General features: G+C 59.7%; 1 non-coding gene across 1 annotated transcript; it reads right to left on the reverse strand.

The window, feature by feature from the left end:
- Nucleotides 1–3,300: 3,300 nt before the first annotated feature.
- LOC131870496 (5S ribosomal RNA) lies at nt 3,301–3,419 on the reverse strand. Its single transcript, XR_009368803.1, has one exon. It is a non-coding gene; the product is annotated as a 5S ribosomal RNA (ribosomal RNA).
- Nucleotides 3,420–15,000: the final 11,581 nt, after the last annotated feature.

Here is a 15,000-nt window from a genome sequence, read left to right on the forward strand (position 1 = left end):
GGCTGCGCACCAGGGCGGGCTCAAGATGGCACCCGCGTTCCTTTTTTTTCACTATCTTTCAAAACGGAAATTTTAAAATCTCATTTTTTTTTGCCTTTTTCTGGAAATTAGTGAAGGCAGCGCATCAAAGGTGCGCACCTCGCTGCCCACCACGGTGCGCAACGCCGGTGGGCACCCGGGAGTGCTTCGAAGTGTGCTCCAAGGTGCTGCGTGCACGTTGTCGGAGCCCGGTTTGCCCCGGGTGCGCACCTCGCGTGCACCTTCGTCGGGGTGGGCACCTTGGCTGGGTTTGCCCCGGCTGCGCTCCGAAGCGGGGTTATTGGAGCGCCGCCTCTTTTTTTGTCGGAGCGTTTGGTGGGGTTTCTCGCATTGGCTCTTCCGAGGCCCGGTTGCCACCCTGGCGCGCACGAAGTCGGAAGTAGGGTTAATTGCCCGGGTGCGCACCTTTGCCAGGGTGGGCACCTTACCTGGGCTGCGCACCAGGGCGGGCTCAAGATGGCACGCGCGTTCCGTTTTTTTCACTATCTTTCAAAACGGAAATTTTAAAATCTCCTTTTTTTTTTGCCTTTTCTGGAAATTAGTGAAGGCAGCGCATCAAAGGTGCGCACCTCGCTGCCCACCTTGGTGTGCTCTGAGGTGCGCACCCGGGAGCGCTACGAAGTGTGCTCCAAGGTGCGGCGTGCACGTTGTCGGAGCCCGGTTTGCCCCGGGTGCGCACCTCGCCTGCACCTTGGCCGGGGTGGGCACCTTGGCTGGGTTTGCCCAGGGTGCGCTCCGAAGCGGGGTTACTGGAGCGCCCCCTCTTTTTTTGTCAGAGCGTTTGGTGGGGTTTCTCGCATTGGCTCTTCCCAGGCCCGGTTGTTGGGTGCGCTCCCACCCTGGCGCGCGCGAAGTTGGAAGTTGGGTTAATTGCCCGGGCGCGCACCTTCGCCAGGGTGGGCACCTTGGTGCGCACACCTTGGCTGGGCTGCGCACCAGGGCGGGCTCAAGATGGCACCAGCATTCCCTTTTTCTCACTATCTTTCAAAACGGAAATTTTAAAATCTCGTTTTTTTTTTGCCTTTTATGGAAATTAGTGAAGGCATCGCATCAAAGGTGCGCACCTCGCTGCCCACCTTGGTGTGCTCCGAGGTGCCCACCACGGTGCGCAACGCCGGTGCGAACCCGGGAGCGCCCCGATGTGTGCTCCAAGGTGCGGCGTGCACGAAGTCGGACCCCGGTTTGCCCCGGGTGCGCACCTCGCGTGCACCTTGGTGCGCACACCTTGGCTGGGTTGCGCGGCCTGGTGGGCACCATGGTGCGCACCAAGGAGCGCTCCGAAGTGTGCTCCAAGGTGCGGCGTGCACGAAGTCGGAGCCCGGTTTGCCCCGGGTACGCACCTCGCGTGCACCTTCGCCGGGGTGGGCACCTCGGCTGGGTTGCGCGCCCTGGTGCGCACCAAGGAGCGCTCCGAAGTGTGCTCCAAGGTGCGGCGTGCACGAAGTCGGAGCCCGGTTTGCCCCGGGTGCGCACCTTCGCCGCGGTGCGCACCATGGCGTGCACGAAGTCGGAGCCCGGTTTGCCCCGGGTGCGCACCTCGCGTGCACCTTCGGCGGGGTTGCGCGCCCTGGTGGGCACCATGGTGCGCACCAAGGAGCGCTCCGAAGTGTGCTCCAAGGTGCGGCGTGCACGAAGTCGGAGCCCGGTTTGCCCCGGGTGCGCACCTCGCGTGCACCTTCGGCGGGGTTGCGCGCCCTGGTGGGCACCATGGTGCGCACCAAGGAGCGCTCCGAAGTGTGCTCCAAGGTGCGGCGTGCACGAAGTCGGAGCCCGGTTTGCCCCGGGTGCGCACCTCGCGTGCACCTTCGCCGCGGTGGGCACCATGGCGTGCACGAAGTCGGAGCCCGGTTTGCCCCGGGTGCGCACCTCGCGTGCACCTTCGCCGGGGTGGGCACCTCGGCTGGGTTGCGCGCCCTGGTGCGCACCAAGGAGCGCTCCGAAGTGTGCTCCAAGGTGCGGCGTGCACGAAGTCGGAGCCCGGTTTGCCCCGGGTGCGCACCTCGCGTGCACCTTCGCCAGGGTGGGCACCTCGGTGCGCACACCTTCTCAATGTTTTCTTGCCTTTTCTGGAAATTGGTGAAGGCAGCGCATCAAAGGTGCGCACCTCGGTGTGCTCCGAGGTGCGAACCCGAGAGCGCTCCGAGGTGCCCACGAAGTCGAAAGTCGGGTTAATTGCATTGTTTTCCCCGGGTGCGCTCCGAGGTGCGCAACATCGGCGCGCACCAAGGAGGGCTCCGAAGTGTGCTCCAAGGTGCGCACGATGGCGTGCACCTCTGGTGCGCACGATTCGGAGCTCGGTTTGACCGGGGTGCGCACACCTTGGCTGGGTTGCGCACCTTTTGTGCGCTCCAAGGTGCGCACGAAGTCGGAGCTCGGTTTGCCCCGGGTGCGCACCTTCGCCAGGGTGCGCACCTTGATGCGCACGCCTTGGCTGGGCTGCGCACCTTGGTGGGCGCCATGGTGCGCACCTTTCGTGCGCTCCAAGGTGCGCACGAAGTCGGAGCTCGGTTTGCCCCGGGTGCGCACCTTGGTGGGCGCCATGGTGCACTCCGAGGTGCCCAAGATTGGTGCGCACCAAGGAGCGCTCCGAAGTGCGCTCCAAGGTGCGCGCGAAGTCGAAAGTTGGGTTAATTGTCCGGTTTGCCTCGGGTGCGCACCTTGCGTGCACCTTCGCCAGGGTGGGCGCCTTGGTGCGCACACCTTGGCTGGGCTGCGCACACCTTGGCACCCGCGTTTCCTTCATTTTAAATTTTTTTTTTTTACAATCTCTCAAGTGGGAAATTCTATAATCTCAACTTTTTTTGCCTTTTCAGGAAACTTTTGAATGGAGCGCATCATTGGTGCGCTCCGAAGTGTGCTCCAAAGCTCTCTCCAGCTGCGTGCACCTGCCCCGGCCGCGCACCCGGCCCCGCCCAGCTTCGCTCACCTGTCCCGGGCGTCTGGTGCGGAACCTTAGAGTAAGAAACATCACCGTGCACCTTGGCCAACGTGCGCGACTCGACCGAGCGCGCACTGGCCGAGGTGCACACCGATTTCACCTGGGTGCGCGCGCAGCACCTCGGGCGCACCGGGGTGCGCGCACAACGCCCGGGTTGCACCGTGGCCTGTGTGCTCGGGGCGCCTCGGGTGCGCGCTCGGTGTCGCCCCCGCGCGCGCGGTAGTGCGGGCAGCGCACCCCGGCCCGGCCCGGCCCCGACGAGAACGCAAACGGGCAAAAGGTTTATTCAAATAGCATTGCGACGCCCGGCGAAAAACTAAAAAAGGGTGCAACACCGGGACTTCCCGGGAGGTCACCCATCCCAGTACTACTCCGGCCCAAGCGCGCTTAACTGCGGAGTTCTGATGGGATCCGGTGCACTAACGCTGGTATGATCGCACCCGTTATGAGCTTGTCGCAGTGTGTACTTAGCAAACCGCGACCCACGTGCGAATCCACCCCGGCCACCCACCCCCGTCGAGGTGCACACCCTCCCTCGCGAAGTGCGCCCCGTTCGCCAAGTGTGAGCCCTGCCCGGGTGCGCGCACCTTGCTAGGGCGTCGGGTGTGCACCCGGCCCGGCCTACGTGCGTGCACCTGGAGGGGGCGTCGTGTGCGTGCAGTGTCCCGTCTGCAACGCGGTGCCCACACACCACCTCGGGCGCAACGACCTGCGCTCACATGTGGGCCGAGTGCACCTTGGTGCATGTTCGGGGCGCCTCGGGTGCACGCTCGATCTTGCCCCGGTGCACCAAGGCGCTCGGTTTGCCCCGGGTGCGCACTTGGTGCAAGGTGGGCACCCAAAATAGGGATCAAGCACCAAAACACAAGTTTCGGGATGCAAAATGGGACCCAAGGACCACAAATGCGTTCCAAGACCCATGATGGGTCCACGAGAACAAAAATGTGTTCCGAGACTTAATAAACAAATATTGGGTTTTAGGAGAAGAAACATGCTCTGATGCCCAAAACGAGAATCGACCCCGAAAAGGCCACAGGCCAAAAGTGGGATGCGAGACAAAAAAAAATGGGACCCGAGGACCAAAATTGGGTTCCCAGGTCGAAGACAGGGCAACCGGACAAGAAACGACCTCTAAGGCTCGAAATGAGTCCCGACGACTAAAACTTGACAAGAAGCACCCATCAGGCACCCAACTCGACACCCATGGGATGCCGACCCACCCGGGCTTCCACCTAGCACACCTTGGCACCCACCCACCCTCGCACCCAACCTCGCACCCAACTTAGCACCTTTGAACCCACATTGGCACTCACCCTGACCCTGGCACCTTGGAACCCACATTGGCACTCACCTTGACCCTGGCACCCACCTTTGCACTCACCTTGGGACCCACCCTGGCTCCCACCTCGGCACCCACCCAGACACCCACCTTGGTTCCTTGGCACCCACCTTGGATCCTTGGCACCCACCCCGACACCCACCTTGGCACGCAACTTGGCTACTTGCCACCCACCTTGGCTCCTTGACGCCCACCCCGACAACCACCCCGTGACCTACCCTGGCTAGGGTTGGTGCACACCCACCCTGGTGCCCACCTTGGCACCCACCCTATGACCCACCTTGGCACGCACCTTAGTACCCACCCCGTTACCCACCCTAGGACCCACCCCGTGACCCACCTTGGCCAGGGTGGGTGCACCCACCCTGGTGCCCACCTTGGCACCCACCCATCCTAGCACCCAGCCTGTGACCGGGCTTGGAACCCAACCTTGCACCCGCACCCGTCTTGGCCAGTGTGGGTGCGCACCCATCCTGGCACCCACGTTGTGACACACCCTTTAACCCACGCACCCTAGCACCCACGTTGGCACCCACCTTGGAACCCAACCTAGCAACTTGGCACCCACCCCGTGACCCACCTTGGCATCCACCATAGCAGTCGCCGACTTGGCACCCACCTCGGCACCCACCTTGACACTTGTGGACCCACCTTGCCACTCACCCTAGCATCGACCCATCCTAGCACCCACCCTGGCACCTTTGCACCCTAGCACTCACCCATCCTAGCACCTAACCTGTGACCCACCTTGACACTCACCCTCGCACCCACCTTGGAACCCAACCTAGCACCCACCCACCCTGACACCAACCCTAGCACCTACCCACCCTTGCACCCACCCTGTGACCCATCTTGGCACCCACCCATCCTACCACTCAACCTATCACCCACCTTCTCACCCACCTTGGCATCCACCTTAGCACCCACCCACACTGGCACCTTGGCACCCACCTCGGGCAAGGTGGGTGCACACCCACCCTGGCACCCAATTTAGAACCCACCGAGCATGTTACCCACCTTGGCACCCACATTGCAGCCCACCCTAGTACCCACCCTATGACCCACATTGGCATCCACACCCTAGCACCCAGGCACCTCGACACCCGCCTTGACACCCACCCTAGCACTGAACCTGTGACCCACCTTGGAACTCACCCTAGAACCCACCCACCCTGTGAACCACCTTGGCATCCACCTTAGCACCCACCCACCTTGGCACCCACTCTAGCACTCACCCATCCTAACACCCAACTTGTTACCCACCTTGGCACCCGCCCTCGCGTCCACCTTGAAACCCACCCTAGCACCCACCCACGCAGGAGCCCACCTTGGCACCCAACCTAACACCCACGCATCCTGGCACCCAACTTGTGACCCACCTTGGAACCCACCCTAGTACCCACCTTTGAACCCACTATATCACCAACCCACCTTGGCACCCACCCTATGACCCTCTTTGGAATCCACCCTAGCACGCACCCACCCTGGCACCCACCATGGAGCGCACCCTAGCACCCACCCACCTCGGCACGCACCTCAACACCCACCTTGGTGTGCGCACTGCGCCAACCTCTCAAAGACCCTATGTGGTGCGCTCCAAAGTGTACACCTTTGGTGCGCTCCAAGGTGCGCACCTTTGGTGCACACCGAGGTGCACACCAAAGTGTGCACCGAGGTGAGCACCAAAGTGCACTCCAGGGTGCACACCAAGGCGTGCACCTTTGGTGCGGTCAATGCAAACGAATTCGGAAGTTGGGGTCGATGTCCTAACCGCTGCTGCAGACTACACGTATGAGAATCGGACAAATAGCTTTATATAGGGGAGGTGTTGCGTTTGATGGGTCGACTCCCCTGGTTGTGTGCACTGCACCAACTTCAAAGACCCTGTCTTGTTTAAGAAGTCAAAAGTTGGGGTGGATGTCCTAATCATTGCTGCAGTCTACGCATGTATGAGAATCAGACAAATAGCTTATATAGGGGAGGTGTTGCATTCGGTGGGTTGACTCCCCTGGTTGTGCGCACTGCGCCAACCTCAAAGACCCCGCATAGCAGAAGAAGTCGGAAGTCGGATTTTGGTGAGCACCAAGGCGTGCACCTTTGGTGCGGTCAACGCAGACGAATTCAGAAGTTGGGGTGGATGTCCTAATCGTTGTTGCAGGCTACACATGTATGAGAATCAGACAAATAGCTTATATAGGGGAGGTGTTGGGTTTGATGGGTCAACTCCCTTGGTTGTGCGCATTACGCCAACCTCAAAGACCTTGTTTTCGTTAAGAAGTCAAAAGTTGGGGTCAATGTCCTAATGGCTCCTGCAGGCTACACATGTATGAGAATCGGACAAATAGCTTATATAGGGGAGGTGTTGGGTTTGATGGGTCGACTCCCCTGGTTGTGCGCATTACGTCAACCTCAAAGACCTTGTTTTCGTTAAGAAGTCAAAAGTTGGGGTCGATGTCCTAATTGCTCCTGTAGACTACACATGTATGAGAATCAGACAAATAGCTTATATAGGGGAGGTGTTGGGTTTGATGGGTTGACTCCCCTAGTTGTTCGCATTACACCAACCTCAAAGACCTTGTTTTCGTTTAGAAGCCGAAAGTTGGGGTCGATGTCCTAATTGCTCCTGCAGGCTACGCATGTATGAGAATCAGACAAATAGCTTATATAGGGGAGGTGTTGGGTTTGATGGGTCGACTCCCCTGGTTGTGCGCATTGCGCCAACCTCAAAGACCCTGCATTGCGGATGAAGTCGAAAGTCAGAGTTTGGTGTGCTACAAGGTGTGGTCGAAGGTGCTCACCTAGGTGTGCACCTTTGGAGCACAGGAAAAGTGCCCTCCAAAAGTGCGCACCTTTGGAGTGCACAAAAGTGCCCTCCAAAAGTGCGCACCTTTGGAGCGCAGAAAAGTGCCCTCCAAAAAGTGCCCTCCAAAAGTGCGCACCTTTGGAGCGCAGAAAAGTGCCCTCCAAAAAGTGCCCTCCAAAAGTGCGCACCTTTGGAGCGCAGAAAAGTGCCCTCCAAAAAGTGCCCTCCAAAAGTGCGCACCTTTGGAGCGCAGAAAAGTGCCCTCCAAAAAGTGCCCTCCAAAAGTGCGCACCTTTGGAGCGCAGAAAAGTGCCCTCCAAAAAGTGCCCTCCAAAAGTGCGCACCTTTGGAGCGCAGAAAAGTGCCCTCCAAAAAGTGCCCTCCAAAAGTGCGCACCTTTGGAGCGCAGAAAAGTGCCCTCCAAAAAGTGCCCTCCAAAAGTGCGCACCTTTGGAGCGCAGAAAAGTGCCCTCCAAAAAGTGCCCTCCAAAAGTGCGCACCTTTGGAGCGCAGAAAAGTGCCCTCCAAAAAGTGCCCTCCAAAAGTGCGCACCTTTGGAGCGCAGAAAAGTGCCCTCCAAAAAGTGCCCTCCAAAAGTGCGCACCTTTGGAGCGCAGAAAAGTGCCCTCCAAAAAGTGCCCTCCAAAAGTGCGCACCTTTGGAGCGCAGAAAAGTGCCCTCCAAAAGTGCGCACCTTTGGAGCGCACAAAAGTGCCCTCCAAAAGTGCGCACTTTTGGTGCGCACCAAGGCGCTGGTTCGGTCGTTGCAGGCGAGTTCGGAAGTTGGGGTCGATGTCCTGAGCGGAGGTGCAAACTACACAGGTGTCGGAATCGGACAAATAGCTTATATAGGGGAGGTGTATGCTTCGATGGGTCGACTCCCCAGGTTGAGCGCACCGCGCCAACCTCAAAGACCCTACGGTATGGATGAAGTCGGAAGTTGGGTCCGATGACCGATTCGATTAGTAGGTATGCTCATGAGGTCGGAATTTGGGTCCGATGACCTGCCATGTGCAGGAAGGCGAATGTTGACACTGTGCGTTGCAAGGTGCACACCAAGGCGCTGGTGCGGTCTTTTTAGTCGAGTTCGGAAGTTGGGGTCGATGTCCTGATCGGAGGTGCAAGCTACACAGGTGTGGGAATCGGACAAATAGCTTATATAGGGGAGGTGTATGCTTCGTTGGGTCGACTCCCCGGGTTGAGCGCACCGCGCCAACCTCAAAGACCCTACGGTATGGATGAAGTCGGAAGTTGGGTCCGATGACCGATTCGATATGTAGGCATACTCGCGAGGTCGGAATTTGGGTCCGATGACCTGCCACGTGCAGGAAGGCGAATGTTGGCACTGTGCGTTGCAAGGTGCGCACCAAGGCGCTGGTTCGGTCGTTGGAGGCGAGTTCGGAAGTTGGGGTCGATGTCTTGATCGGAGGTGCAAACTACACAGGTGTGGGAATCGGACAAATAGCTTATATAGGGGAGGTGTATGCTTCGTTGGGTCGACTCCCCGGGTTGAGCGCACCGCGCCAACCTCAAAGACCCTACGGTATGGATGAAGTCGGAAGTTGGGTCCGATGACCGATTCGATATGTAGGCATACTCGCGAGGTCGGAATTTGGGTCCGATGACCTGCCATGTGCAGGAAGGCGAATGTTGGGACTGTGCGTCGCAAGGTGCGCACCAAGGCGCTGGTGCCGTCGTTGCAGTCGAGTTCGGAAGTTGGGGTCGATGTCCTGGTCAGAGGTGCAAACTACACAGGTGTGGGAATCGGACAAATAGCTTATATAGGGGAGGTGTATGCTTCGATGGGTCGACTCCCTGGGTTGAGCGCACCGCGCCAACCTCAAAGACCCTACAGTATGGATGAAGTCGGAAGTTGGGTCCGATGACCGATTCGATACGTAGGCATATTGGCGAGGTCTGAATTTGTGTCCGATGACCTGCCATGCGCAGGAAGGCGGAATTTGGGTCCGATGACCGAGTTGATGGCGTGCCATGCGCAGAAAGGCGGAATTTGGGTCCGATGACCGAGTTGATGTTGATGGCCCGCCATGCACAGGAAGGCGGAATTTGGGTCCGATGACCGATTTGAAGGCGTGCCATACGCAAAAAGGCGGAGTTTGGGTCCGATGACCGAGTTGATATTGATGGCCCGCCATGCGCAGGAAGGCGGAATTTGGGTCCGATGACCTGACATACGCATGGAGTCCGACTCGGGGGCCGATGTTCGATTCGATGACTTGCATTGTGGGTAAAGTCGGAAGTTGTGGTCTTTGACCCGATTCGATGACCAGACTTCGGCTGCTTGAGAATCGGACAAATAACTTATATAGGGGAGGTAGTGTTCTCGAGCATCCTCCCCCCGTGCCCGTTTATGTCGATTGATGCTGGTGCTCGACTGGTTGGAGCGCTCGGATGCAAAAATCTTGCACCAGGATTTATCGATTGTGATGGACACGGCAAGTCTCCTGATTGCTATGCAGGAGCTCATCGTGAATCTCTATGCGGCCTTGGTATGGACTCGACCTGCGGAATGGTTCGGCAATGGTAGTCGCTCCAACACGTCCTTGCAATGGCCACAGAGGTGATTCGACTAGAGCTCCAGTCTAGCTTTTGGGTTGCTTGGCGGACTGGTATAGCCGCGATCGAGTTCCGGCCATGAACGTTTTAGATAGCTCTTGGGCTTTCTGGGACGGAAGTCGGAAGTTTGGGCTGTTGTCCGATTTGATGACCATTCTTCGGATGTGTGAGAATCGGACAAATAACTTATATAGGGGACTGTGTTGTCTCACGCAGCCCCCTCCGTGCCCCTCTATCTCGACCGATGTTGGTGCTTGAAAGGGTTGGGATCGCTCGGATTTATAAACGTGCACCACCATTTGTCGAGTGTGAGGGACGCGGCAGGTCTCCTAAATGCTATGCGGGCGCTCTCTGAGAATCTCTATCCGGCCTCGACACAGACTAGTCTTGCTGAATGGTTTGGCACTGGTAGTCGATCCAACACGTCGTTGTTGTGGCCGCCTAGGCGATTCGATTCGAGCCCCCGTCTAGCTTTTGGGTTGCTTGGCGGATTTTGCCCTATCCGCAAGTGAGCTCGGTCCCTAAACGTTCGAGAAACCCGATTGCTATGCGCCGACTCTCTTTCTTGCGAGCCTCCATCTAGCTTTTGGGTCTCTACGGAACGGAAGTCGGAATCTGGGACCGTTGTTTGATTCGACGAGGCAGACTACGGTTGTGCGAGAATCGGACAAATAACTTATATAGGGGAGGTGTTGACTGGAGCATTCTCCCCCGTGCCCCTCTAACTCGACCAATGCTGGCGCTCGAACGGTGGTAGCGCTCGGATTTTCATTGAGCGCCAGCATTGGTCGATTTAGAGGGGCATGCGAGATTCCCGAATGCTATGCGAGGGCTCTAACGGAAATGTCTATTGGTTTCGGTATGGATGCAATTGCGAGTGGTTCGGCAAAGGTAGTCGTTCCGATGCGTCCATGTCGTGGCCAAATCGATAATTCGATTTGAGCCCTCGTATAGCATTTGGGTCTCTCGATGTGATTCCGCATTCCAGTCCCTTTGGGCACTGCTTGAGCCGCATCCCAGGGGGTTCCCTTCCCAATAATCTGCCTCGCAACCCGATTGCTATGCGGTGAGGCTCCTCGGCCGCCTCGGAACTATCTGTGTATCAGACGCATCGCGGGATAAGGGGTTGGCAACGGTAGTCGCCCCAAGCGCGTCCGATGCTTGGACCATTCCGAGGCGGCCCTGAAGCCTCTTCCGTCTAGCCGTTGGGTCCTTCTCGCCGCATCCCTCGCCTCGCACCCCGATTGCTATGCGGTGAGGCTCCTCGGCCGCCTCGGAACTATCTGTGTATCGGACGCGTCGCGGGATAAGGGGTTGTCACTGGTAGTCGCCCCAAGCGCGTCCGATGCTTGGACCATTCCGAGGCGGCCCTGAAGCCTCTTCCGTCTAGCCGTTGGGTCCTTCTCGCCGCATCCCTCGCCTCGCACCCCGATTGCTATGCGGTGAGGCTCCTCGGCCGCCTCGGAACTATCTGTGTATCGGACGCGTCGCGGGATAAGGGGTTGTCATTGGTAGTCGCCCCAAGCGCGTCCGATGCTTGGACCATTCCGAGGCGGCCCTGAAGCCTCTTCCGTCTAGCCGTTGGGTCCTTCTCGCCGCATCCCTCGCCTCGCACCCCGATTGCTATGCGGTGAGGCTCCTCGGCCGCCTCGGAACTATCTGTGTATCGGACGCGTCGCGGGATAAGGGGTTGTCACTGGTAGTCGCCCCAAGCGCGTCCGATGCTTGGACCATTCCGAGGCGGCCCTGAAGCCTCTTCCGTCTAGCCGTTGGGTCCTTCTCGCCGCATCCCTCGCCTCGCACCCCGATTGCTATGCGGTGAGGCTCCTCGGCCGCCTCGGAACTATCTGTGTATCGGACGCGTCGCGGGATAAGGGGTTGTCACTGGTAGTCGCCCCAAGCGCGTTCGATGCTTGGACCATTCCGAGGCGGCCCTGAAGCCTCTTCCGTCTAGCCGTTGGGTCCTTCTCGCCGCATCCCTCGCCTCGCACCCCGATTGCTATGCGGTGAGGCTCCTCGGCCGCCTTGGAACTATCTGTGTATCGGACGCGTCGCGGGATAAGGGGTTGTCACTGGTAGTCGCCCCAAGCGCGTCCGATGCTTGGACCATTCCGAGGCGGACCCGAAGCCTCTTCCGTCTAGCCGTTGGGTCCTTCTCGCCGCATCCTTCGCCTCGCACCCCGATTGCTATGCGGTGAGGCTCCTCGGCCGCCTCGGAACTATCTGTGTATCGGACGCGTCGCGGGATAAGGGGTTGTCACTGGTAGTCGCCCCAAGCGCGTCCGATGCTTGGACCATTCCGAGGCGGACCCGAAGCCTCTTCCGTCTAGCCGTTGGGTCCTTCTCGCCGCATCCCTCGCCTCGCACCCCGATTGCTATGCGGTGAGGCTCCTCGGCCGCCTTGGAACTATCTGTGTATCGGACGCGTCGCGGGATAAGGGGTTGTCACTGGTAGTCGCCCCAAGCGCGTCCGATGCTTGGACCATTCCGAGGCGGACCCGAAGCCTCTTCCGTCTAGCCGTTGGGTCCTTCTCGCCGCATCCCTCGCCTCGCACCCCGATTGCTATGCGGTGAGGCTCCTCGGCCGCCTTGGAACTATCTGTGTATCGGACGCGTCGCGGGATAAGGGGTTGTCACTGGTAGTCGCCCCAAGCGCGTCCGATGCTTGGACCATTCCGAGGCGGACCCGAAGCCTCTTCCGTCTAGCCGTTGGGTCCTTCTCGCCGCATCCCTCGCCTCGCACCCCGATTGCTATGCGGTGAGGCTCCTCGGCCGCCTTGGAACTATCTGTGTATCGGACGCGTCGCGGGATAAGGGGTTGTCACTGGTAGTCGCCCCAAGCGCGTCCGATGCTTGGACCATTCCGAGGCGGCCCCGAAGCCTCTTCCGTGTAGCCGTTGGGTCGTTCTCGCCGCATCCCTCGCCTCGCACCCCGATTGCTATGCGGTGAGGCTCCTCGGCCGCCTTGGAACTATCTGTGTATCGGACGCGTCGTGGGATAAGGGGTTGTCACTGGTAGTCGCCCCAAGCGCGTCCGATGCTTGGACCATTCCGAGGCGGCCCCGAAGCCTCTTCCGTGTAGCCGTTGGGTCCTTCTCGCCGCATCCCTCGCCTCGCACCCCGATTGCTATGCGGTGAGGCTCCTCGGCCGCCTTGGAACTATCTGTGTATCGGACGCGTCGCGGGATAAGGGGTTGTCACTGGTAGTCGCCCCAAGCGCGTCCGATGCTTGGACCATTCCGAGGCGGACCTGAAGCCTCTTCCCTCTAGCCGTTGGGGCTTTCTCGCCGCATCCCTCGCCTCGCACCCTGATTGCTATGCTGTGAGGCTCCTCGGCCGCCTTGGAACTATCTGTGTATCGGACGCATCGCGGGATAAGGGGTTGGCAGTGGTAGTCGCCCCAAGCGCATCCGATGCTTGGACCATTCCGAGGCGGCCCTGCAGCCTCTTCCGTCTAGCCGTTGGGGCCATCTCGCCGCATCCCCCACCTCGCACCACGATTGCTATGCGGTGAGGCTCCTTGGCCGCCTCGGAACTATCTGTGTATCGGACGCATCGCGGGATAAGGGGTTGTCACTGGTAGTCGCCCCAAGCGCGTCCGATGCTTGGACTATTCCGAGGCGGCCCTGCAGCCTCTTCCGTCTAGCCGTTGGGGCCATCTCGCTGCATCCCCCACCTCCTCGGCCGCCTCGGAACTATCTGTGTATCGGACGCATCGCGGGATAAGGGGTTGGCAGTGGTAGTCGCCCCAAGCGCGTCCGATGCTTGGACTATTCCGAGGCAGCCCTGCAGCCTCTTCCGTCTAGCCTTTGGGGCCATCTCGCCGCATCCCTCGCCTCGCACCCCGATTGCTATGCGGTGAGGCTCCTCGGCCGCCTGGGAACTATCTTCGTATCGGACGCATCGCGGGATAAGGGGTTGTCACTGGTAGTCGCCCCAAGCGCGTCCGATGCTTGGACTATTCCGAGGCGGCCCTGTGGCCTCTTCCGTCTAGCCGTTGGGGCCATCTCGCCGCATCCCCCACCTCGCACCCCGATTGCTATGCGGTGAGGCTCTTCGGCCGCCTTGGAACTATCTTCGTATCGGACGCATCGCGGGATAAGGGGTTGTCACTGGTAGTGGCCCCAAGCGCGTCCGATGCTTGGACTATTCCGAGGCGGCCCTGCAGCCTCTTCCGTCTAGCCGTTGGGGCCATCTCGCCGCATCCCCCACCTCGCACCCCGATTGCTATGCGGTGAGGCTCCTCGGCCGCCTTGGAACTATCTTCGTATCGGACGCATCGCGGGATAAGGGGTTGTCACTGGTAGTCGCCCCAAGCGCGTCCGATGCTTGGACTATTCCGACGCGGCCCTGTGGCCTCTTCCGTCTAGCCGTTGGGGCCATCTCGCCGCATCCCCCACCTCGCACCCCGATTGCTATGCGGTGAGGCTCCTCGGCCGCCTTGGAACCATCTTCGTATCGGACGCATCGCGGGATAGGGGGCTGTCACTGGTAGTCGCCCCAAGCGTGTCCGATGCTTGGACCATTCCTAGGCGGCCCTGAAGCCTCTTCCGTCTAGCCGTTGGGGCCTTCCCGCCCCATCCCTCGCCTCGCACCCCCGATTGCTATGCGGTGAGGCTCCTCGGCCGCCTTGGAACCATCTGTGTATCGGACGCATCGCGGGATAAGGGGTTGGCACTGGCAGTCGCCCCAAGCGCGTCCGATGCTTGGACCATTCCGAGGTGGCCCTGAAGCCTCTTCCGTCTAGCCGTTGGGGCCTTCCCGCCCCATCCCTCGCCTCGCACCCCGATTGATATGCGGTGAGGCTCCTCGGCCGCCTTGGAACTATCTGTGTATCGGACGCATCGCGGGATAAGGGGTTGGCACTGGTAGTCGTCCCAATCGCATCCGATGCTTGGACCATTCCGAGGCGGCCCTGCAGCCTCTTCCGTTTAGCCGTCGGGGCCTTCCCGCCGCATCCCTCGCCTCGCATCCCGATTCCTATGCGGTGAGTCTTCTCGGCCGCCGCGGAACTATACCTGTTATTGCTACTGCATCCTTCGGCTGGTAACCTCCTCTGCCGCCTTGGAACGTTCTCTTTGTCGGACGCGTCGCGGGATAAGGGGTTGGCACTGGTAGTCGCCCCAAGCGCGCCCGATGCATAGACCGCTCCGAGTCGACCTTGCTTTCAGCCTCTCACATGCATAGACCTCTCTGAGTCGACCCTGCAGCCTCTCACGTTTAGCCTTTGGAATCTCGCCTCACAACATGATTGCTATCCTTGATGCATCCCTTGCCTCGAGCCCTGATTGCTTTCTTGGCTGC

Source organism: Cryptomeria japonica, unplaced genomic scaffold (assembly GCF_030272615.1).
Source record: "Cryptomeria japonica unplaced genomic scaffold, Sugi_1.0 HiC_scaffold_334, whole genome shotgun sequence".
Classification (NCBI taxonomy): Eukaryota; Viridiplantae; Streptophyta; class Pinopsida; order Cupressales; family Cupressaceae; genus Cryptomeria; species Cryptomeria japonica.